This window comes from Ambystoma mexicanum, chromosome 7q (assembly GCF_040938575.1).
Source record: "Ambystoma mexicanum isolate Mex_15411 chromosome 7q, UKY_AmexF1_1, whole genome shotgun sequence".
In the NCBI taxonomy this organism is placed as follows: domain Eukaryota; kingdom Metazoa; phylum Chordata; class Amphibia; order Caudata; family Ambystomatidae; genus Ambystoma; species Ambystoma mexicanum.
Window position 1 is genome coordinate 596,186,496 of NC_090941.1, and position 23,741 is coordinate 596,210,236.

Consider the following 23,741-nt stretch of genomic DNA (forward strand, 5'->3'; position numbering starts at 1 on the left):
ATCTCTGTGGCCACGAACAACACAGCTGAACTTTTCAAAATCTGCAAGGAACTCACTAATCTTACTGCAGTCTCCACTTCTCCTCTGCCTTCCATGGCCCTCTGTACTTCTCTGGTTTCTCACTTCATTTCCAAAACTCAGAACATCTTGTCCTCACTCTTCTCTACTCCAAACCCATCTTCCTCACCTGCTCTCAGGCCTACCTTGCCCTCACTCTGGCTTCTCACTTCATTCCCAAAACTCAGAACATCTTGTCCTCACTCTTCTCTACTCCAAACCCATCGTCCTCACATGCTCTCAGGCCTCCCTTGCCCTCCCTCTCCACTCCCCTCCTATTCTCCTCTTTTTCTCCCATAACACCTGATAAGTTTTCTAGACTAGTCCGCTCTATGAAAATCTCATCCAAACAGGTGCTCCCTTGCTCCTCCAGAACCCAAAGACACATTGTGCCTCATTACGACTTTGGCGGGCATGGCTGCCACCAAAACCGGGTCCGGGTTCCCTGAAAGGGGAATTACCGGGCCATTCCAAGTTTGGGGGGCCCGGTAATTCCTCCTTCAGGGAACCCGGGCCCGGACCTTCCCCATTCCCATTTGAGCCCCCATAGGGCTCAATGGGAATGGGTGCAGGGAGCTAACAACGTGTTGTTAGCTCCCTGGTCCCCTCGCGGGACCCGGTAAGGACGTCTGGTAAAACCAGACATCCACATCGGGTCCCGCGAGGGAACCTCGTAATATTGCGGAATGGGTTTAACGGGTCCGCCACCATTAGCGGCAACCGTTAACCCATTCTGCAATTGTTATAATGAGGCCCATTGTTTCCCTTTCTCCAGCCCTGGCTGATTTCTGCAAACACTCCTTTGCCACTGGATCCTTCCTCTCACTCCTCAAGCACTCCCCTATGCACCCTTTTCTCAAAAAGCCTTCTGCCGACCCTACCTGTCTGGCAAACTACCGCCCTATCTCCGATACTCCCTTCCTGGGCAAACTCTTGGAGAAGCTGGCCATATCCCAGCTCATCCACCACACTGAATCTGTTCATTGTCTCCACGACCACCAGTCTGGCTTCAGAGCTGCTAGAGGCACGGATACTGCTCTCTTTACACCTGTGAAGACCTGCTCTCTAATCTCGACTCCAGCTCTCCTTCCATTCTCATCCTTCTTGACCTTTTCTCTGCCTTTGATACGGTCAATAATGCCACCCGGATAAATCGGCTCTTTGATGACCTTGGCATCAAGGATGTGGCTCTGGAATCATTGAACTCCTTCCTCTTGGACTGCATCTCATCAGCTCTAAAATCTCTCCACTGGCTCCCGGTTGCTGTGAGGGTCAAGTTCAAGACCCTCTGCCTCATCCACAAAGCTTTCTGGGGCCTGAGACGCCTCTGTTGGGGGCGGGTCGGAGCCCCCACGCGGTCCCGTAAGCCCCCACCACATGAAGGATTCACTCCGACACCAGTCCTTCGTGTTCGGGCTTCCCGGTCGCTCTGATGCGGCCGGGAACGCCCCTTTTATTTATACCCAGCGCGGCGGCGTGACACGTCACGCCGCCGCGTAAGCCCGTCATCGGGCAGCGCCACACTCCTCCTTTTCTGGGAGGAACAACAAAATAGATTAACAGTAACTTTATTAACCCGAAAACCACACATCTATCATAAACACTACTGCACACCCAAAAACCCCTTTAATGTCATCCACCCAGATCTTCTCACCCCAGTTCACTAACCAAGCGTCCCACAACATATTCGCTGAGGTAGTCAGGTTTCCCTCGCCCAGCCCTCTGGGGGTACCTCCGGCCTACCTCCAGCACGTGACGTCCTTCCGCCGCGTCTCCCCGGACTGGGGATTCGGGTCCTTCGCCCCAGAGACCTCCGTCAGCAGGCATGTCTGGTGGATCAGGTTCAGGTGGGGTTTCAGTTTGTGGATCACCCAGCTTCTTAAAGAAACTCACATTTCGGGTGACAGCAGATCGTCCATCCGAGGCCGTCACCATGGATCCTTTCACTGCCACTACATCCAATGGCTCCGGTTCATAGGGGAGCGAGAGCTTCCCGTGGGGGTGTCGGTTGCGGATAAGGACCTCATCTCCCGGTTCAAGTCTTTGAGGTCGGAGACCCCTGCGCAGGTTTTCTTGTTCCGTTCGGACTCGCCTTTCAGCCTCCACCCGCTGACTATCGATGACCCCTGGTTCTTTCTCCCCAACTTCCGGCAGCAGTCCCCTGGGGCACCTCTTGAATAATGCTTCTGCCGCCGCCACTCCCGTGGCGGCATGTGGGGTGGTGCGGTACACCCGCAGAAACTGATAGAGGGCGCGTTGTAGCCCCTGAGCAATTCGGAAGGTTTTGTTCAGAGTCCGCATCAGTCTCTCAGCGTCCCCGTTTGCTCGGGGCCACAGTGGGGAGATCTTCCTGTGCTGTATTCCGCAGCTCTCCATCAACTCGGAGAACCGCTCACTTTGGAAGGGCAATCCGTTGTTAGAGCATAGAGTGTGGGGGAAGCCATGGGCCGCAAATATTTTCTCCATCGCCACCACCACATGCTCAAAGGCCACAGATTCGACGAACTCAACCTCCGGGTATCTCGAGTGTTCATCGACTATCACCAGGAAGTGAGTGCCCACTGATGTTGAGCCAAAGTCGGCGTGGACAATCTCCCAGGGCCTCGTGCCTCGGGGCATTGCCTCAATTGCAGGTTCTCGTTGCAGAGGAGAGGCCGCCTGACACCATACGCATGCCGCCACGAAGTCGTCCACCCTTTTCTCCAACTCCGGAAACCAGACTTTCGAGCGGAGCCGCGCCTTGGTCTTGGCGGCGCCCTGATGTCCATGGTGGGCGAGACTGATCACATCGCTCACCTTTGACCGTGGAATGACGATCCGGTCACCCCGGAGTAGCAGCCCTGAGTCGGAGAATGACAACTCCTCCTTCACCTTCCACAACTGCTCCAGAGCTGTTTTGGCTTCCGGCGTGCGCCCGGACACAGCTCCGAGGATGGACTTCCACGACCCATTATGCATTGTGTCCTTCAAGATTCGAAAACACTCGTCCTCAGCCGCAGCAGCCTCCAACTCCTCTAGGGACATCGCATTTGGCGTTGCCGCCTCCACCACCATTCGTACATAACTGTCCTCTTCTCCGCAGGTGTCATGTCCATCTCCCCCACCTACTCCCGGATGACGAGACAGGTAGTCTGCGGCATTGTTGGCCCCTGGCCTATACACCAGGGTGACGGAATACTCGAGGAGGGCGAGCATCCACCTCTCAATTCTAGCCGGTGGTTTTGACGAGGAGCCCACCAGAATTGGAAGCAGTGGTTTGTGGTCAGTTACCACCGTCACTGGACGTCCCAAGACATAGAGCCGGAAATGTTTGCAGCCCCACAGCACTGCCAAGGCCTCCCGCTCGATCTGGGAGTACCTCTGTTCCGTTTTGGTGAGCGCTTTGCTCGCATATGCCACAGGTCGAACAGTCCCGTTGTGATCTACTTGAGTCAGCACTGCTCCCAGCCCGAAAGGACTTGCATCAACCACAATCTCCGATTCCAAGGCGGGGTCGAAAAACGCCATGGTGTCCCCGTTGTGAGGGCACCCTTAATGTCCTCAAAGGTGGCCTGTTCGAGAGGGCCCCAGTGCCAAGGTGACTCCTTCTTGGTCAGCGCCCGGAGTGGTTCAGATCTCGAGGCTAAGTTCGGGATGAACCGCCCACAATAAGTTACCATCCCCAGGAAGCTCCTCACGTCCGTCACAGACTCGGGGGCTTTCGCCGCTTTGATGTCCTGAACCTTTTTCGGGTCTGGTGACACCCCCCCTCCTTGAATATGAAGCCAAAGAATTCAATAGAGGGGCGCATGAACTCACACTTCTCCCTGTGAAGGGTGAGGCCCAACGATTGAAGTCGTTTCAGAGTATTATCGAGCCTCTTCATGTGATCCACTTCGGTTTTGGCAAACACCAGAATATCATCGCTGATATTAAGGACGCCCTCCAGATCTGCTAGGGCGCCCCTGATGATGTTTTGGAACACTTCAGCGGCAGACGATACTCCAAAGCTCAACCGCTTGTATCGATATAGTCCCCGATGGGTGGTAAACGTTGTTATGTACCGGGACTCTGGATGAAGGACGACCTGGTGATACCCGGCTCGGAGGTCCAGTTTCGAGAACACACGAGCCCCCTGAACATCAGCAATGATATCATCGATCGTTGGTGTAAGATGGCGCTCCCTTTTGATTGCCTTGTTGGGGAGCATCATGTCCACGCAAATGCGTACCGAGTCGGGTTGCTTGGGCTTTCTGGCCACCACGATCGGAGACACCCAGGGGGTTGGGCCCTCAACCTTTTCGATGATATCCAGGCTCACCAAGTTGTCCAGCTCCTTATCGACCTGCTCCCTTAAATGGAATGGTACTCGGCGGTGCTTCAATGCGATGGGATGCACTGACTCATCGATGTGTAATCGAACTGGTTCCCCAGTCATCTTTCCGATCCCACTGAAGAGTGCAGCATATTTGTCGAGGAGATCATTAATGTCCTCCAGGTGGACGGAGTATGCAAAGCTGACGATACCTAAGGCCTCCGCAGCTGCGCAACTGAGCAGGGTATTGCTGCTCACCGGGGCCACATAGAATCGAGCCTGGATTTGTGAGCCACCATGCTCCACATCTGCCACGAAGGCACCGTTCCTGACCCCCAAAAGCAAATATGCGGGCCTTCGGTGCGACCAGACCTGGGAGGGGTTTGAGAGAGTCATAATGCCCTCTGGCCATCACATTGACAGAGGCGCCTGTGTCAACGAGCACTGGGACTGGGGAGTGGTTGATCTCGACCACACATCTCGGCTGTCTCCTGCTTTTTCCTTTGAGTATTCCCACGCTTGAGACGAAAAAGATGTTCTCCTCGTCTTCCTCTTCGGCTCCTTCCGGATGGGACTCAACTTCACCCTGTTCTACCTGGGCAATACTGGGCTGTTGGCTCTGGCGCGGAGTCCACGTCCGTGCCTGACCTCTCGGCACCATCACCGGCATGGCTGAACGACATACTCTCGAGAAATGATCGGCCAGTCCACACCTCCCACAGGTCTTTCCAACCGCCGGGCATTCTGCCATGTGAGGGAGGTCGTACCCGCACTTCTGGCACGACTCCCCGGCTCTTCCTGCCCTGTCTCGGGGTCCTCCACCCGGGCGTCTCACTCCTCGGCCACCCCGCCACACAACACACACCTCCTCCGACCACACTGACCGAGACCCAGCTTCCATCTTGTTGGCTCGTGCTTCTGCTACCTCGTGGACCCTGCCCAGCTCCAGTATGCGGGGCAGCGTGATGCCCGGCTCTCTCAGGACTTGCCTCCTGAGCTTGCCGGAGGAGCATGCCTGGATTAGCATCGCGCGTATCATGTCGTCTGCATCCCCCCATGCACATCCGAGGGAGAGGCGGCGTAGGCGACCATAAGAAGTGTCCAGTGTCTCCTCTTCCTTCTGCTTAGCCGAGAGCATGATGAACCTCTCATAGTCCACGTTTGCAAGGGGAAGGAAATGTGCGAGGTGTGCCGCCTTGGCCGCATCATAAGAGTTGTTGATAGGAGTAAGCGATTCAAATATCTCCTGGACTGTCGGCCCTGCCGAGTACAGCATGGTGGCAATTCTGCTGTCATCATCCGTCACCTGAGCAGCCCTGAAATACATGTCGAGGCGACTCACCCATCTTCTCCATCGGGGCCCCATGCTCGAGGGTGGGCCCGACGCATCGAACTCCGGGATGGGCTGCAAGGCGGCATGGACCGCGGGTGCTCGTGCTTGAGCCATGATGGGAAACCCTGGTTGTCCAGGTGGCGGTCCTGCAGGGGCTTGAATCACCAAAGGTAGGGCGGCCTGTTGTTGAGCCGCTGCCTGGCCACGATCGCGGGGGAGTGACGCTGCTGCACCACCACTGTCTGAATCCTCAGAGTCCCCCATGGGCTTGAGCGCACAGGCACCCCCACCTACTGTCCTGAGGGCCGCAACTCAAACACCCACCATCATAGTGCGACTCACCCTTCCTTTCCGGGCACACGAACAGTTCAAACAAGGAGAGGCTTCCAAACAAGGCACCAGTGGATGCACAAAAAGACTCAGATACCCAGAGCAGCCAAGCTTGATGATGAAGAAGACAAAGAAAAAACCCACGGCACTCTGATGATGAAGGGGACAAAGAGAACACCGTGGATCCACCTTGCCGCAATCCAAATGGACTTGGGAGTTCCAAAAATTGAGCCGAGGCGATGGATTGGCCTAGACAGGCCCTGTCATATAAGTCCTTCTCCTGGCTTTCACACGATGTAAGAGTCCCAAAATTGGGTTAAAACCCACAAATCAGACATGGGCGTGCAGGGTAGACCTCCTGCTATAAATGTGTCCAAAAATTAGGCCCGTGTTGACTTCACGCTCCAAACCGGAGCCTCGTGAAGTTTCACGGCCTCCAAGACAAAATGGCCGCCGGCCGCGTGTGCGTCCCGCGACCCGGCATGAAACGAAACGAAGGTCCGTTCCGCTTCGTTCAAAAAATGATCTTCCACAGATTACACCGCCGGGCCCGGGTCTCCCTCACCACTCGTTGCCACTGTTGGGGGCGGGTCGGAGCCCCCACGCGGTCCCATAAGCCCCCAGCACATGAAGGATTCACTCCGACACCAGTCCTTCGTGTTTGGGCTTCCCGGTCGCTCTGATGCGGCCGGGAACGCCCCTTTTATTTATACCCAGCGCGGCGGCGTGACACGTCACGCCGCCGCGTAAGCCCGTCATCGGGCAGCGCCACACCTTCTACATCCAATTCTCTGCTCCTAAATACCTCTGTGCTAGAGCCCTTGGGTCATCTAGCTCTAACTTTCTGCAGATCAGACACGTTTCCAAGCAGAGAGTGAGGGGGTAGATATCTCTCCTCTTCAGGTGCCTCCCTCTGGAATGGCCTCCCTCCCTCTCTCAGACTTAGGCCGGATCTCCTTAAGTTTCAGAAGATTCTCCAGACCCGCGTTTTCTCTTTTTCCTTCCCTCTCCCCCTCCTCTGCTAGCGTACGTCTTCCTCTTGGCTGGCTGCCTGGTTCCTTTAGAATCTTCAGGTCACCCCCCTCGACCTGTACTTGCCCTTCCAGACCCCCCCCACCGCACTTGCCTGGCTGGCCTGCACCCCTGTAGCCCTTCTATCTTGCCTCGCACTTAGCTTGTGGACCTTCCTCGCCTGCACTCTCTGCTTTCCGCTGGCTCTGTCCACCTGGCCTCCCCTAGCACTTGATTTTTTCACACAGGTCCCTCCGCCCTGACTGACACTCCCTCACCCCCATCTCCCCTTCACTTCTCTTAGTCCGCTTGCATAGTTCCGAATGTCACAAGGCCTAGTAGGATCATTTTTGTTTTGTCCTCCCTTTCCCCAACCCTCTTGCCTTGTTGCACCTCGAAAACACTTGTATATAGGCATATTATAAATACCCAATCAATCGATCAAATACGCAGAAATGAAAACTGCCAAAATGTACATGTATGTGCCATTAGTTTCCTCGCAGACACACAGAAATGCGACCCTCGATAGACAAATGCACGTAGAGAGCCTGAGGGGGGTCAAAGAAATAGCATAGCCAATCAATCGATCAAATACGCAGAAATGAAAACTGCCAAAATGTACATGTATGTGCCATTAGTTTCCTCGCAGACACACAGAAATGCGACCCTCGATAGACAAATGCACGTAGAGAGCCTGAGGGGGGTCAAAGAAATAGCATAGCCATTCCTTATTAATCGTGTCACAGACAGCAAATCTGATGCGTTCACTGACACGATAATATCAATTATGAGATGGTATACTCATCAGAATAACCAAAACTGCTGAAACGGGAAAATAGAGCCCTGCTGAGCAATGATGAATGCGTCCAGTACATTGTGGGGGTGCACCCCATGAAATGAACAATGACTTAATATGTGTACAATTCCGCTTGAAATCGGATTCTGTGTTTGAAATTGTCAAACCACTCCTGCAATCGAAAAATCCATAAAAACACATTGTTATGGGGTATGACGTTCTGAAACAAACAGGAAATAAGAGGCGTATATCAATGGAAGCCAGCCGGCAAACTGAAATTTGAACAGCAAGAGCAGGGCACGATCTTACAGCAATGTAATCCAAAAGAGAAACTAACATCCTATTTACAATGTTGCCCATCAATCTCACTTCCGCTCATATGGTGAGAGTTGATGATGATTGGGCCATAATTATACCTGTAATGTCCCCCGAAGGCGTCAGTTTCGGTATTTTCATAATAGTGACATAATGTCCAGGTGTTAGTCCCTAAATGGGAAACCCACACAGTCTTTACATTTCTTACACAGTTTTCTCACTGTCATTCAAAGGGGAGGAACTGTGGATCTGTCAACCAAATATTATACAGCATACATCAACCATTATTCAACATTGATCAGGGTATCAATCTACAGCCATCGAAATACAGTCCTACAGGGAGAACACCTTAATGTTGAACTATTAAGATATAACATAAAAAAGGAACGTCTCTGGAAGACCGGACTGTTGCATGCCCTGAAGGTAGCAAGTCATGTGAAATATGTACCACTGCATGCTCTGTTGCCAGTAACGAAGAACAACAGCCACATAAAACATCCATTTGATATGATGTCAGATTCATGCACATTTCAGAAAGCATGCATATTATTATGCATCCCTGGCGATTACCACATTCATGACGCTGCGAGGACCCACCCGAGTCTCGAACCTAGAAGCTTGATGGGATTCCAGATCCAACCTGTGGGAACACCAGTACATCGAGCTACTGAACTGGCTGTATATTTCTTCGTTTTAGCATAATGGTAAGATAACCTACTGTGTAGGGATTGTAACCATGTTATTCCACCTTACATATAAGCAGAGAAAGACAGGCTAATTAGAATGGACCTAAACACATAGCGACCTTCACTGTACCCTATGGCGACAACTCAAGCACTTCAAGTGGGCAGTGGGCCTTATCATGCTCTAAAGCTAGAGGACCCTGTGTTGTAGTATAAACACATAATTCACCAAACATCATCATTCACCTCATGTAAGAGATTACGTTCAGGGCACGTTTGTATTGGAGCTGCTTTAAATACTCCTCAGAAACCGATGGAGTTATGCGTTAAAACAATGTAAACAGATATATAATTAACAGGTAGGCACGTATGAAGGCACCCATACACCAGAGGCGTTGCTAGGGGGGGGCGAAGGGGGCTATAGCCCCTGGTCTTTTGGTTGCAGCCCCGGATAGAATCTCAGGAGCTACAGCCAAAAGGTTAGCTAGCCCCGAGTCCCAACAGTTCCAACATCATCATAGCCCCTGGGTCTTTTCCAGACCTAACAACACCCCTGCTATACACCATGAGCGGAAAGTAGGACTATAAACCGGACCTACGGCCATCAAACGAAAGCACTTAACCAGTGTGCCACCTGTGTGTGTCCACATTTGTAAACGTAATTACATGTCAGGGCAGAGCTGTACCCGAATAGAGATCGTAATCCTCTTTTCATAAACCAGGGTACCCAAACAAATCTAGCACGAGAACAATTATGGCCACTTTGGCATCATTGATTAGCAAACCGTAGCAGAGTTGTCATAGTGAACGCAACATGGACTGGTAGCGGCAGAGCTCCGTTCTCAAACCCACGCGAGCACTACAGTTGTGCAGTTTGGAGAGAACGGGAGAGATTGAACAGTGAAAGAGCTAAACTGTGGATGTCAAGCCAGTGGGCGTATATAGAGAAAAAATGAAAGAGTGTACAGATAGTGGATAAAATGCACAAACTGCCGAAACATTGTGAATTATGATGAAAACAGAAAATGGAAGAGTTTGATACCGAAGTAAATCAAATTGAATAGTATTGGTTCCGTTCATAGATTTCTAGTTCCTAACTGCAAAGCAAAGGAGACTTTTGTTTTTAACTTAAAGCACACATCTATCCTCAAACGAAGAAGGGCTTGTATTAGTATTGGGGAGTCCTGCGGAAGGCCTGGCAAAACAAAGGAGGCTCTCATGCTATCAGCAAGAGAGACTGAGTAGCCATCTGGGCCGAAACACACGTGTCGATGAGTTGGTTTTGGACATTGTATGTGATGACTTTGCTGTTATCATAGTGTGCAGGTGTATGCACAAGCACCACATTTCGGGTGGACAGATGTTTGGTGTGAGCACAGTGAAAACAAGATTGGCAATGCCAATTGTTTTGGTGTTTACTGTAGTTGTTTGCATTTTCCATTTATAGGCACCAGGTGCAACGAGGAGAGTACAACATTTCAAAGGAGGATGTGATAAAGGGTGCTGTGTGCAACGGAAGGAGAAGGGGAATAGAACAAAGAAGGAAGCCATTGATAGATGGTGCCATTGATGATGAGCAATAGGAAATATGAGCAAGAAAGAGTGAGAGTGAGGGTGGGTGGGGGTAGAGAAAGTTAGTAGGTTGGGTGGGCTTGGTAGAAAGAGTTGGTAGGCTGGGTGGGGGTATGGAGCAACGGGTTTTTAAAGAGAGTTGTGTGGGGTAGGGTTGGTGGGGTAGTGATAGAGGAATTGGGTGGATGTGGTACAGATAGAGGGGTAGGATAGGTGGATGAGGTGGAGAGAGTGGTGTTGTGTGGGTGGGTGGGGATGGGGAGTAGACAGTGGCGTTGGGGTGTGTTCCAGTAGAGAGTGGGGGTTGGGTGGGGTGGAGAGAGTGGGGGTAGGGTTTTTTGGGAGCAGAGAGAGTGGGTGTAGGTTTTGTGTGGGTAGAGAAAGTGGGCAGGATGGGTGGTAGGGGTAGAGAGCGAGGGAGGAGGGGTTAGTGGGGTAGAGAGAGTGGGGGTTGGTTGGGTGGGTGAGGTTATAGCAAGGGGGCGGTGGATAAAGAGAGTGGGGGTAGGATGGGTGATGGTGTAGAGAGAGTGGGAGTGGGGTGGGGGTAGATAGAGGGGGTCAGGGTGGGTGAGTGGGGGTAGAGAGAGTAGGGATGGGTGGGGGTAAAGAGCTGGTAGGATGTGGGGGTAGAGAGTAGGGGTATGGTGGGTTGAGGTAGAGAGAGTGGGGGTCGGGTGGGTTGGTGGATGTAGAGAGAGTGAGGGTAGGGTTGGTGTGGATAGAGAGAGTGGGCTAGGGTGGGTGGGTGTAGAGATAGTGGGGGTAGGGTGTGTAGGTGGGGCTAGAGACAGTGGGGGTCGAATGAGTTGGGTTAGAGAGAGTGGAGGTAGGGTGGGTTGGGATAGAGAGAGTGGGGCTAGGGTAGGTGGGAGGGGGTAGAGAGTGTGGGGCTGGGTTGGGTGGGTAGGTGTAGAGAGAGTGGGGGTAGAGTCAGTGGGGGTAGAGAAAATGGAGGAAGGGTGGGTGAAGGTAGAGAGTTTAGGGGTGGAGTTGTGGGTGAGTGTAGAGAAAGTGGGGCTAGGGTTGGTGGGTGGTTGTAGAGAGAGTGGATGTAGGGTGGGTGGTGGTAGCGAGAGTGGGGGTAGGGTAGCTGGGGGGATAGAGAAAGTGGGGGTAGGGTCGTCAATGGGGGGTTGAGAGAGTGGGGTAGGGTGGGTGGGGTCGTAGAAAGAGTGGGGGTAGGGTGAGTGTCTGCAGAGAGAGAATGGGGAGGATAGAGTTGTGGAAGGTTGGATGAGTGGGGGTAAGGTGGGTGTGGTCAAGAGAGTGGGGCTAGTGTCGGTGGAATAGTGAGAGTCGGGGTAGATTGGGTGAGGTAGAGAGCGTTGGTAGACTATGGTGGTAGAAAGTGTTATTTCAGCACATGGACTTTTGCAGGATTCCACATAAAAAAACATCTAAATGCAGGTTAATCCTACCAATGACAACATTAATTTTGAATGTTTTGCAGGTAAGGATGTATCATCCTTTATACAGCAGGGCGTGAGGAGTGGCATCTCCAGGGAGTTGTGTCTGCATTGACAGTGATCAGCAACTTAACAAAAATCACAGAGATATTGTGTGACTGTACCTCACTGTGCCTGGTAGAGCGCCACTGTGGCTAGTGGTTGATCTGGTTGGGGGTCATTTATAGGAAACTTTTCTAGAGTGATACTGCTCGCAGGGTGAGCTGGAGCCTTTCACTTTTCCCATAAATTAAAGCTAAAGCCTTGGAAGCGACCTGATGGAACAGTGTGCCCTCCTCTCAGAGGCAAGAGAAAATCGGGCTGACTAAATATAAATACAACTTCTTCATTAGAATTGCATCGCTTCGCCCACATTCCTCTACCGTGGTGAGGTGGGGGAGGGCTGTGCTCTGGCTGCGGCCTCTGCAAGCATGAACATTGAAGCACCAGCTTGTTGCTGAAAATTGCAAAATACAAAATGAAAGTCCTGGAGATGAGGAAGCACAGCGGTTTTAATGAGGTGTTGTTTTAATTTGAAAACTAGCCCTCAAGAAGTCAGGCAGCACAAAGATCAACTCCCAGACAACATGGCTGTTACAGCACAGAGGAGAAAGAGGAATGGGGCTTTAAACCCGGAAAATGCTAACATCCCCAAAAAGCACCCTTTGCAGCATGGCTGCCCCCACGGGACAGAATAATTCTGCTTTCAACCAAACTTCACAGCTATGCCAAAAACAACAAAGGCAGCTCACCTGCCTAATAAATCACTGGTTTGCCGCCTGTCTCAGTCTCCATCTGCCAACAAATCATTCCGCTCAGACTTTAAACATAGTCCTACAGAAGTTCCTTTGTCGAAAAGCATTGGTGCATACAAATGAAAATCTAATGTGCATTTAGTTAAGTGTAGTCATTTTGCTCCTACTTCGTTAGGATGCGCAGCTCCCCAGCAACAGCAGTAGGCTTACCGACACAAGCGAGAGTGACAAGGCCCGGCTGGTGCTTTGGCCATTTCATAGCCAAGCATTGGCAAGTTGCCATGGCAATGCCATACACTGCTCCCGAGCTTCCCTTTCTCAATATTGCTTTACATTTACAGTACCAATGGTTTAGCGATTAGGTGCCTTATGCCATCAAAGCACCAAAATCAAAAACTGTGATTCATGAACAAGTGTGGTGAAATAATATGTGAACTGTTTTTTTCATGATGTAAATACTGATTTGTGTAAGACTGCAGACAAATACAATGTGTTTGATTCTTAGAAGCCCTGTTCGAAATGTGACAACTGGGAGCAAGTACAAATCCTGCCTCATCTAATAAACCTCACCTAATGTGTTGTTTTTATTTAAGTGTGTGTATTATTAGGTGTGACGTATTTCTACGGACCAGAGTATCTTTTAATGTATATTTAGCCCTCTAATTAAATTTCTATGTTCAGTTTTAGTCTAGTCTGTTCAGAGATGTGACAAGAGGACGCAGGGTGTTTTCATTGGATAGGAGTTTCCATCAATTTTGTATTAGTTCTCCCATGTAGATGTTTAGTGTTTGTTGGGGGGGCTGCTCCGCAGCCCTATACTCAGGTCTGGGGACACCCGACGGGACACACTGGTGCGGCGCTCATGCCGCTGACTCATGGGTGGGGGCCACCTCACCCGCTCCAGATCACGGAGCTCCTCACGTGGCCAGGGGCACCCGGCGCACAGCGGCCCCGGCTCTGGGGGCACACAGGCCAGGGCCATCTCACTGGCAATGGTCACATGGTGTGGGGATCACCCCTGGATGGCGTTGCCCGGCAGGGGTGCCATCCAGACGGCGTTACCCGGCAGGGGCGCCATCCAGACACTGTTGCCCGGCAGGGGCCCCGTCCTTGGGCCCAGTGAACACGGTGCAGCACCAGCATGGTGCTCCCCAAAGACCGACACCGGAGTCTCAGGATGGAGTGACTGGTGAGCCGAAAGCAGCTCACTCCTTTTATTATCTTGGTCACGTGGCTACTGCCATGTGACCCATGACAACATCCTGGGAGCTATGCTCCCAGGGAGGTTACTTTGCAACATCATGCCATTTTTTTAATAAACAACAAAACAAAACGTATGCCACTACACACTACTGCACCTATAACCACTCTACTAATTATTCACCACTTTATTAACCTGGGTGAGTGGTTCAACTAACACACAAACCACCAGTGTAAGCCACTGGCACCACCTGAAGCATTCTATGCGTACAGAGGTGCACCACACGACATTGTCCACCCGCGGGGCCATTCCACGCACGGTAGTGTCGGTCGGCTCTCGGACTTCATGGGGGTGTCGATAATGATGCTCCTCTTCTGCACTGGTGGAGCTGCAGGAGACCAGTCAGGGTCTTCCCTAATGTTCCCCTTGGACACTATCAAAAGTCAAAACGAGGGCCAGCAAAGCCACGCCTTCGGAGGCCCAGGGGCCACATCGGCCAAGTCCGTAGTCTAGGTGCTCCTGTGATGGCATCATGGCACCCTGGTGGCAGGCCCCTTGTTGCACCTCCACTCCTTCGTGGGGCAGATGACAGGAAACAGAGGCAGGGGGACCCTGCTGCCGGACGGGAGGAGCACCCCACACTGGCAAAAGTCGCCATCCCTCCCCTTTTCCCCAGGGGCTGGGTCCCTGTAATCTCCCTGTGAGGCAGTGTGACCGTTTGCCCCATTTGTTTGTTTCTCCTTCCCTCCGCGGGCCCAGCTGGAGTTGGGCCCGCCTTTGTTTTCTGCGACTTGCGGGTGGGGGACGGGCAGGCAGCTCACCACTTCATTACAGCCACGGCCGCTTCAATGTCCTCTTGGGAGGGGTACCCATCTCCCCCCCTCGCGGGCCGCAACCCGTGCTGTTCATATTGCCTGGGGCCACCAGGCAGCTCGCCTCACACCTTTTTTTTTTTATTATTTTTTTTTCTCTTGCTCCGGACCAGAGCACCTCTCCTTCACCGTGGGACCAGATGAAGATGGGCCCGCCTCCCGTTGGGGGCCGCCTCAGCCGTTGGGCGGCCCCTGCACCACTTCTGTGCCGTGGCTGATGCCGCTCCTCTCCCCCCCACCCGGGGGTGGGTAGCAGCTCCACCCTGCTGCCTTTGCAGGCTGACTTTGGGCCCGCCTCAGCTGTTTGGCGGGCCCCGTACCTTTCAATTGTGCGGCCAGGGGTAAGGGGCTCCACTCTCTCATCGCTGCCGACGCGCCAATTCTCCCTCTCAGGGGGGGCAGTGGTACCTCCTCATTGCCCCCGCAGGATGCAGTCCATGCTCGGAGCCGTGTCAGTTGTTAGGCGGCCTCGGGCTTCACCTTGCCTCTTGTTGTTGCGGGGCCAGTTGGAGGTTGGCCCGCCCCATTCTTTCCTTTGCGGCGCACATCGCCGCTTTTCGCTCCTCGGCTCGCAGGCGGAGCAGGGCTTCCTTGTCGGCGGGCGGCTGCTCCCTGATGTCATGGGGGCGCATCTGGCTCCCCCATTGCGGGCCACGACCCGCATTCTTCTCATTGCGGGGGTGGGGCGGCCTCGTCTTTCTTCACTGCGGTGGTGTATGCCACTCCTCCTCCTGAGCAGTCGCGGGCGGAGTAGGGGCAGCGCCTCCTCGTCGCAGCCGACGCCGCGGGCTCTCCCTCTCCCACGGGAAGGGGAAAGCCGACATCCCTGCTCCCGCTGGTGATGGTGGGGGGAGGGCTCTCTTCCTCCTGCGGCCAACGCCGCCCATCCACCTCTCCCCTACCCTGTTGTGGCAGAGTCCATGTCCAAGGTGGGGCAGGGGCACAGCCACCCACGCAGCCGATGCCACAGACTCCTTCCGACTCCCTCAGGGGACGGGCAGGCAGCTCGCCCACCATGCTGGAGTTCGGCCCGCCCCACCATCTTTGCTTCTCCTTACGGGCCCAGTTGGTGTTGGGCCTGCCACAACATTTCTACAATGCGGGCCCGCCACACGACGACGTCTTCAGGGCACGCGGGGCCCGTTCCTCATCGCCATTGTTGGGGGGGCTGCTCCGGGTCACCGTGCAGCCCCATACTCAGGCAGGGGACACCAGACGGGAAACACTGGTGTGGCGCTCATGCCGTGGAGTCATGGGTGGGGGTCACCTCACCCGCTCCGGATCACCGGAGCTCCTCACGTGGCCGGGGGCACCCGGCGCACAGTGGCCCAGGCTCTGGGGGCACCCAGGCCGGGGCCATCTCACTGGCCATGGTCCCATGGTTTGGGGATCACCCCTGGATGGCGTTGCCCAGCAGGGGCACCATCCGGACGGTGTTGCCCGGCAGGGGCACCGTTCTCGAGCTGGGCCCCGTCCTTGGGCCCAGCGAACACGGTGCAGCACCAGCATGGTGCTCCCCAAGGAACGACACCGCAGCCTCAGGATGGAGTGACTGGCGAGCCGGAAGCAGCTTGCTCCTTTTATTATGTTGGTCACGTGGCTACTGCCACGTGACCCATGACAACATCCTGGGAGCTACCATGCTCCCAGGGAGGTTACTTTGCAACAGTGTTTACACTGTTAGCAAACCAGGGTACATGTGATAAACCCCTAACATCTTCAGCTGGCACGTACTGCTCTGCTAAACAGTTTCCCACCCCACAACTGTTCCTCACAATATATAGTAGAGTGAAAAGGTTGTGCTCGAGGGCTGCACTTTATACATGTAAGTGCAAGCGATATGCAAGAGTGAAATAAAGGATCCAGAATCTCCGTCTTTTAATTTAACATCACCAGCCCCACAACAGAGCACCCTATAAGTAGATTCTTTATACAGCATATCTGTCCTCGACAGGGAATTTGAACTCATTGTTCTTACAGTCTCTTTGTTGTTCTATACATGTAGCTACAAGAACACATGCAAATGACATGGAGGGGCAGGTTCCATACGTCCCTTAAGGAGTGAGAGGACATTCAGGACTTTTTAGACTTCTTAGGTTTATGTCTCCAAGGCAGGGAGGCTTCACGTAGAAAAAGAGGGACCAAAGGAAATGGGTATTCCTTGAAAGTGAATAAGCCCAATTATAAGTGCATGCTTAGCCAAATACCTGGACTGCCAATCAATATACACTTATCTTCTCATCACCCAAGTCGAGCTAATGCCAAAATCGGTTTGGAATGGGAGAAAGAAAATGCGTCTGAGATCCTTTCCGGGAGCCTTTAACCCAAAGGTACACACATGTTTTCAATAATGAATAAATGGTAGGGCTTACCATGATTTATCTTGCACTTCCTCTTCTGGAATGCTCTGGCACCCAAGGGCATTCCCCAAAAGTGTGACACACACACACACACGAGGAGTAAGGCAAGAAATACAGGTTTATTGTGTTGTGCACCCCGGGAGCCGTATCTACAGCCATTATGAACAGCCAGGTTTGTGGGATATGCCGGGTCCTCCCTTTGTCTCAAAAACTGTAATTGGAAGACTGTGTGCATTGCCTTTTTGAAATTGTGCACCAAGGCCCCATTTTCATGAGAGTGCCTAGAGGATTACCAGCAGCTTTGAGATGAACCTCTCTTTCCATCCTGGTGCACATGTTTGGGGGTGCTTTCAAGGAGCATTCCGCCCACGCTAGTGCCTCACCTCAGAACCTGCACGTTGTGTAACTCAGTGGAGAATTCAGATAGATAACTCATCTGAACCTTGAGCACACGCTGGAGTCCACCTTCGGTCTAAAAGTGGATGCAGCTTCACTGGTTTCCTGTAAAAGAAGCACAAAGGAAATGGTGTACATTTAATTTCAAAGTCTAGCTCTTTCATTCCTAACATTGTGTGTGCAGTGAGGCACCCAAACACTCCCCTGAAACCAAGTTTGGTTGCAGGGTGCCAAACACGAATCCTGACAGTGCTGTCTAGCAGTGGACAAGACACAGAACCATAAGCACATCACGATGGATCAAGGAGTGTCTAAGGACCTTTGTGTACCCTTACACATTTTCAGGAGGAAAGTGCAACCAGAAACATCATTCAAATGTTGGAGCAAATGTTGACAGGGGAAAGCACATTAATTGGAGGGTAGATTTCCGTGGCCACAAGAAGTTGGTTGACATTTACCTTGGCCAAAGGCCCCTAATAACATAAGGATGCATAATGTGGTCTCTTTGTGCAGGGTAAATCCGGAAGCAAGGAGTGTGTGACCTTTTGAGATACTGCAATTTACTTGAGTGCTTCATGGGAAATTTGAAAATTGAAGTAATGCCTCAGGATTCTCAAGGGCATTTTCTTCCCCCAAAGCTTGACTATGGCATACCCTGGACACATTGAGCTCAAACTAATTTTTGGATAATGCAGCTGAGCCAGAAATGGTGTCTTCTGCAGGAGAGGATCATTCATTTATGTTCTGTAACAAGTAAGACTTCTTTCAGCGCCATGATGGCCCCGGGCAGATGTGCGCTGTACCAATCCAAATAAATAAATTCACTTGGGACTGTGAAGTAAATATGTCTCTAGTCCCTCTGGGTAGACACAGATGAAAAGAATCCCCATCAATGCCCAAACTGGCTCTGCAGTATAGTGAATGAGTCTCCCCAACTGAGACACTTGAACAGTACACTGTCAGGGCACTGTAGGATATGCAGAACTGCAGTGGGCCCCGGCTTGATCGAACGCAGAAACAGTTTACAGGTACACGGCTGATTTACCTATACTCTTAAGGAATGAAATACCAAAAGGGTTGTTAAGCGGAAACCTGTGCAGTTCCCTCTGGGACCACTGCAAAAGATTTAGGCCTACAGGTGTTTGGCAGTAAACCCACTTGGTTGCTGTCTGTACCACACAGATTCACCTGGTAGCTGTGGCTGAGCAGTCAGACCTCTCTCAAGAAAAGTTAGGCAGTATGTGGAGTATACAAAATAGGGCAGTTTACACAGTAGAACAAGCAGACACGGAACAGAGCTTGGGTGTAAAGATATATAGGTATTTATTTATAACAACACATCTATGAAAAACACTCTGGCACTAATACGGCAAACAACTTCAACCACAATTACTATACCTAAATCAATCCTCTAACAATAGTTCGACAAGTTTAGGTTCAATGGCACCACTTATTTGCAGACAGAGGTGAATGCTTTAACCTAGATGGCACTCTAATATTCGTTAGATCGGGAGAGAAAAGGCAGGGTATGAAACCAACTCGGTACCAACGCTTTCACGAAATAAATGCAAGGCAAGTAAGGCAGGGTCTACTGTAGATCACAAAGTTCAGAGGTCAGGCCCACTCGGAGAGAGGCAAGGCGATATGTCCCAACAAGTATCACAGTGGAAATGCACTTCGAGTCTTTGTCGCAAATTGTCACAGAAAGATTGGACCAGTTCAGAACAGAAAGTTAAGAAGGCTTGGAGGCGACCCAATGGAGAGGCAAGGATTAAGACACCTCACGCTAACCGTCACAAGGGAAGCCAGGCGGACACGGTACCTTGTATGTGGAGAGACAGCTCCAGCGGGGGCAGTTGTTCCTGGTGGTGGATGCAGATCGGGGCTTTGCCAAGAGATGAGATGCTCTCGTCGTTGAAGGAAAGTTGAAGATCGGTGCACCACCAGGGAAGAGACCAGCCAAGGAGTGCTCCGTCACAAGGCACCACCTTTTGATCGCGGTACAGGGGTTAGTGGCTATCCGGTTGCCGGGGTGCTCTGCACGGGCAATTCGACCACTAGGTCCTGGAACGAAGAAAAAGCAAAGGGGGACTGGTTGTGCCCACCAGTCAGGGGAAGAAGACTCTCCGGCGGGGAGATCTCCTCTGTCGTCGGGAAGTGGTGAGTTGGTTCAGCAGGGCTCCACCGGAGGTGTCGTCGTTGCAGGTCGGCTCAGCTTTACCCTCGTCGGATTCTTAGGTCCTGTGGCGACCTCTGAAGATCCAGTCCCAAAAGCCCTGATTTTATGCAGAAAACCCCCATGCATTCAGCCTAGCTGTCAATCAAAACACGCTAAGTGGTGAGCGGGGTGGCTCACCACTTGGGCCAATCACACCGGAGTGCGACTTGAGTTGGAAAGGCAACTCAGTCCAGGGTGCCTAAACCCCCTCCCACACCCCCTGTGGTACCCAGACAGAATGGCACCACTTTGGAGGGCTTCTGTGCAGAAGCCTGCCAAAAGTAGAACAAAGGGCTCAACCTTTGGTTCGGAGTTACAGAGACGAACACAGACGCCATTTTAAAAACCGAGTTCTGGCAGAAAATACCAACCGGTAGATTAATTTAAGACAAGTATGTTAGAGTCTAACGGGAAAAAGTATTAGACTCCAACAATGGGAAGAATCCCATAGAGTTATATTCAGGGTCGAATATAACAAGTAGTTTCCACTGCCACCAGCCAAAACTCGACGAGGGGGGACGGGACAGTGCCCCCTCGAATAACAGACCAAGGGTTAATCGAATTACCCCTACCAGTACGTCCATAATAGGATGGTTTGCACTAGTTCTGTTAGTGAATTTAGGTCTAGTAAAGCCAATGGTGACTTTACATGCCCTGGGAGACAGTAGTCAGTCCCAGGGTATGGAGTCTATGGTGGGGGTCCTCTAGGACACCCCAGTGTTACGGCACGGAGGGTGCAGTGTAACACACATAGCAAAACATATGAGACCCTATGCAGTAAAAGACCCCACAGCCCATAGAACACATTGGCCCTCATTACGACCCTGGCGGAAATCGCGGTGCAAAATGCACCATGGAGCACGGCGGAAAGCTGCCGATAGCGCCATGGGGGTTGGCGGATTTACCGCCCCATTCCGACCTTGGCGGGGCGGTAAATCCCCATTCCCCATTTTACCCTTCCCCATTCCCATTTTTCCCCCATAGGGTATAATGGGAGTGGGGAAGGCGTTAATTACGCCACCGTAAAATACGGTGGCGTAATTAACAACAAGGTCCCGTAGCGCCATGGATTTCTCCGCCCGGAAAAACCAGGCGGAAAACGGCTCCATGGCGCTACGGGAACTCGTAGTAGGGCGGACGGGTCCGCAGCGAATAACGCTGGCGTAGACCCACTCCGCCAAGGTCGTAATGAGGCCCATTGACACTGAAAGGAATTAACCACATTCATGTCCAAGAGTGGGAAAAAAGATTCTCACTCTTGGCAGGATGGAAAAAACGAACTCCAGAAATCCAGCAACGCTGCTGGGGGACTCACTAGGTTAGGAAATTCAGCCTAAACAGAGAATTATCCCTAACACTCACCCCCCCCCCCCAGACTAAGGGACAGGAGGATTTAATCCACTCCTGGATGAATCTCATACCTCTAGTCGATGACATACATCCTAGAGAGACCATCAGCATTTTGTTGGTGACACCCTGACCTGTGCTCAATGGTAAAATCAAACCCTTGAAGGCAGATCGACCTTCTCAGTAGTTTTGGGTTTTCCCCTTTGATTTGCATTAACCATCTCAAGGTTTGGTGGTCAGTCTGAATGACAAAAGTAGAACCATACAAGTATGGCCTAAACTTCTTCAGAGCCCACACGATAGCAAAGCACTCTTTTTCGATTGTTGCCCACCTTGTTTCAGGATCCTTCAGCTTGCGGCTAATGAAGCAAACGGGGTGCTCCCTACCTTTCCCATCCAGTTGACTGAGTACGGCACCTATTCCTACATTCGAAGCATCTGTCTGCACAATGAAAGTTTGGTGGTAATCAGGAGCTCTGAGTACTGGGGCTTGGCAAAGAGCCTTTTTCAGGTTTTCAAAAGCCTGATTGCACTCCTCGTTCCATCTAACCTTTTTAGGAAATTTGGGAGATGAGATGACGTTCAGCGGAGAAGCTATGGTCCCATAGTTCTCATGAAATTCCTGTAATACCCAGTGAGGACTAAGAAGGCTCTCACCTGGGTCTGAGTAGTAGGTGTTGTCCAATTTTGCACAGCTTCAATCTTACTGAGCAAAGGCCTTATTTCTCCACCTCCTACCACATGTCCAATATAGACTACCTTACTCTGTCCAATTTGGCATTTACTCGCCTTTATGGTCAGATTGGCTCGTCCAAGAGCCTGCAAAACATCTCTTAGGTGGGTTACATGTTCTTCCCAGGAATAGCTGAACACTGCTATGTCATCCAAGTATGCCATGCAGAAGTCCTCCATCCCATTCAGAACCTGGTTTACCATCCGTTGAAATGTAGCAGGTGCATTTTTCAATCCGAAAGGCATTACCTTAAACTGGTATAAGCCAACGGGGGTAGAAAATGCAGTCTTCTCCTTGGCATGGTCTGTCAGGGCTATTTGCCAATAGCCTGACGTCAAGTCAAATGTGCTGAGGAACATGGCTGCAACAAGTTTATCCACCAACTCATCTGTTCTTGGCAAAGGATGGGCATCAGTCTTGGTGACTGCATTAAGAGCTCTATAATCCACGCAGAATCTAAGTTCTTTAGATTCGGTCTTTGGTACTAACACAACTGGGCTAGACCAGGGACTAGTAGAGGGCTCTATTACCCTGAGATCAAGCATCTTGCTGACCTCACCTTTGATGTGGGTTCGTACGTTTTCTGACATTCGGTATCCTCTGCTTTTGACTGGCAGACAGTCACCAGTGAGTATGTCATGCTGGCCCCAAGGGGTCAAGCCTGGTGAAAGTGAGAACAGAGAGGCAAACTGATTCAACAGAGGTTTGCACTCTTCTTGTTGCTCAGGTGTCAGATTTGAAGAGAGATTGACTCCTTCAATTTTTTCGTCTAAGGGAAAGCCTCTGAGGGGATCAGGAAGAGCTTCACTCTCTTCTTCTTCCTCTGATGATGCTAGAAGCAACGCTCCTACATCAGGTCTCGAGACATACGCTTTGAGTCGGTTGGTGTGAAAGACTGTCGGAGCCTCCTTGGGATTGCCCAAGTCCATCAAATAGTTGACCTCTCCGAGTTTACCCACAACTCTGAAGGGTCCCATCCATTTGTCTTGCAAGGCCCTCTGCCTTGTTGGGATCATAACGAGAACTAGCTGGTCTTGAGTGAACTCAACCATGTTAGCCTTTTGATCATGCCAGTGCTTGACCAATGCTTGTCCAGCTTTCAAGTTATTGCTTGCTTCTGTCATCATGTGCGACATTCTCCTCCGGAGACCTATCACATAGTCAGTCACTCTGACTGGCTTGGGGGAAGGAGCACTCTCCAACCCCTCCTTAATCAGGGCCAATGGACCTCTGACTGGATGACCATAGAGAAGCTCGAAGGGAGAATAACCTACTCCCTCCTGAGGGACTTCTCTGTAAGCAAAGAGAAGGCATGGCAGTAGAAGGTCCCACTTTCGTTTGAGGGGTTCTTCTAAAGCACCTAGCATGCTCTTCATGGTTCGGTTGAACCGTTCTACCAACCCATTGGTTTGTGGGTGGTAAGCTGTTCAGAACTTGTAAGTAACTCCACAGGTTTTCCACATGGCTTTCATGTATGGGACATAAAGTTTGACCCCCTGTCAGAGATTACTTCCTTAGGAAACCCGACCCTGGTAAAAATACCAAGGAGGGCCATAGCCACAGCCGGAGCTGTAACAGTCCTCATAGGAATTGCCTCAGGATACCTAGTAGCATGGTCCACTACAACAAGTATAAACCTGTTGCCTGAGGAGGTTGGAGGATCAAGGGGACCAACAATGTCAATCCCTACTCTCTCAAATGGGACTCCCACAACTGGGAGAGGCACTAAAGGTGCCACATTCTTGGCGCCAACCTTACCAGAGGTCTGGCAGGTGTGGCAGCTCCTGCAGTGTTTTTCTACTTCGGCCCCCATCTTTGGCCATTAAAAGTAGAGAGAGAGTCTTTCCTTACTCTTCTTGAAACTTAAGTGACCAGCCAAAGGAATCTCGTGGGCTAACTGCAAGAACTGTGGTCTGTTCTCTTGGGGTACTACAAGTCATTTGTAGTCTCCAGGTGCAGACTCGGTTGGTTCACTGTAGAAGAGGCCATCTTCCCAGTGCAACCTGTATTTCCCAGGCTC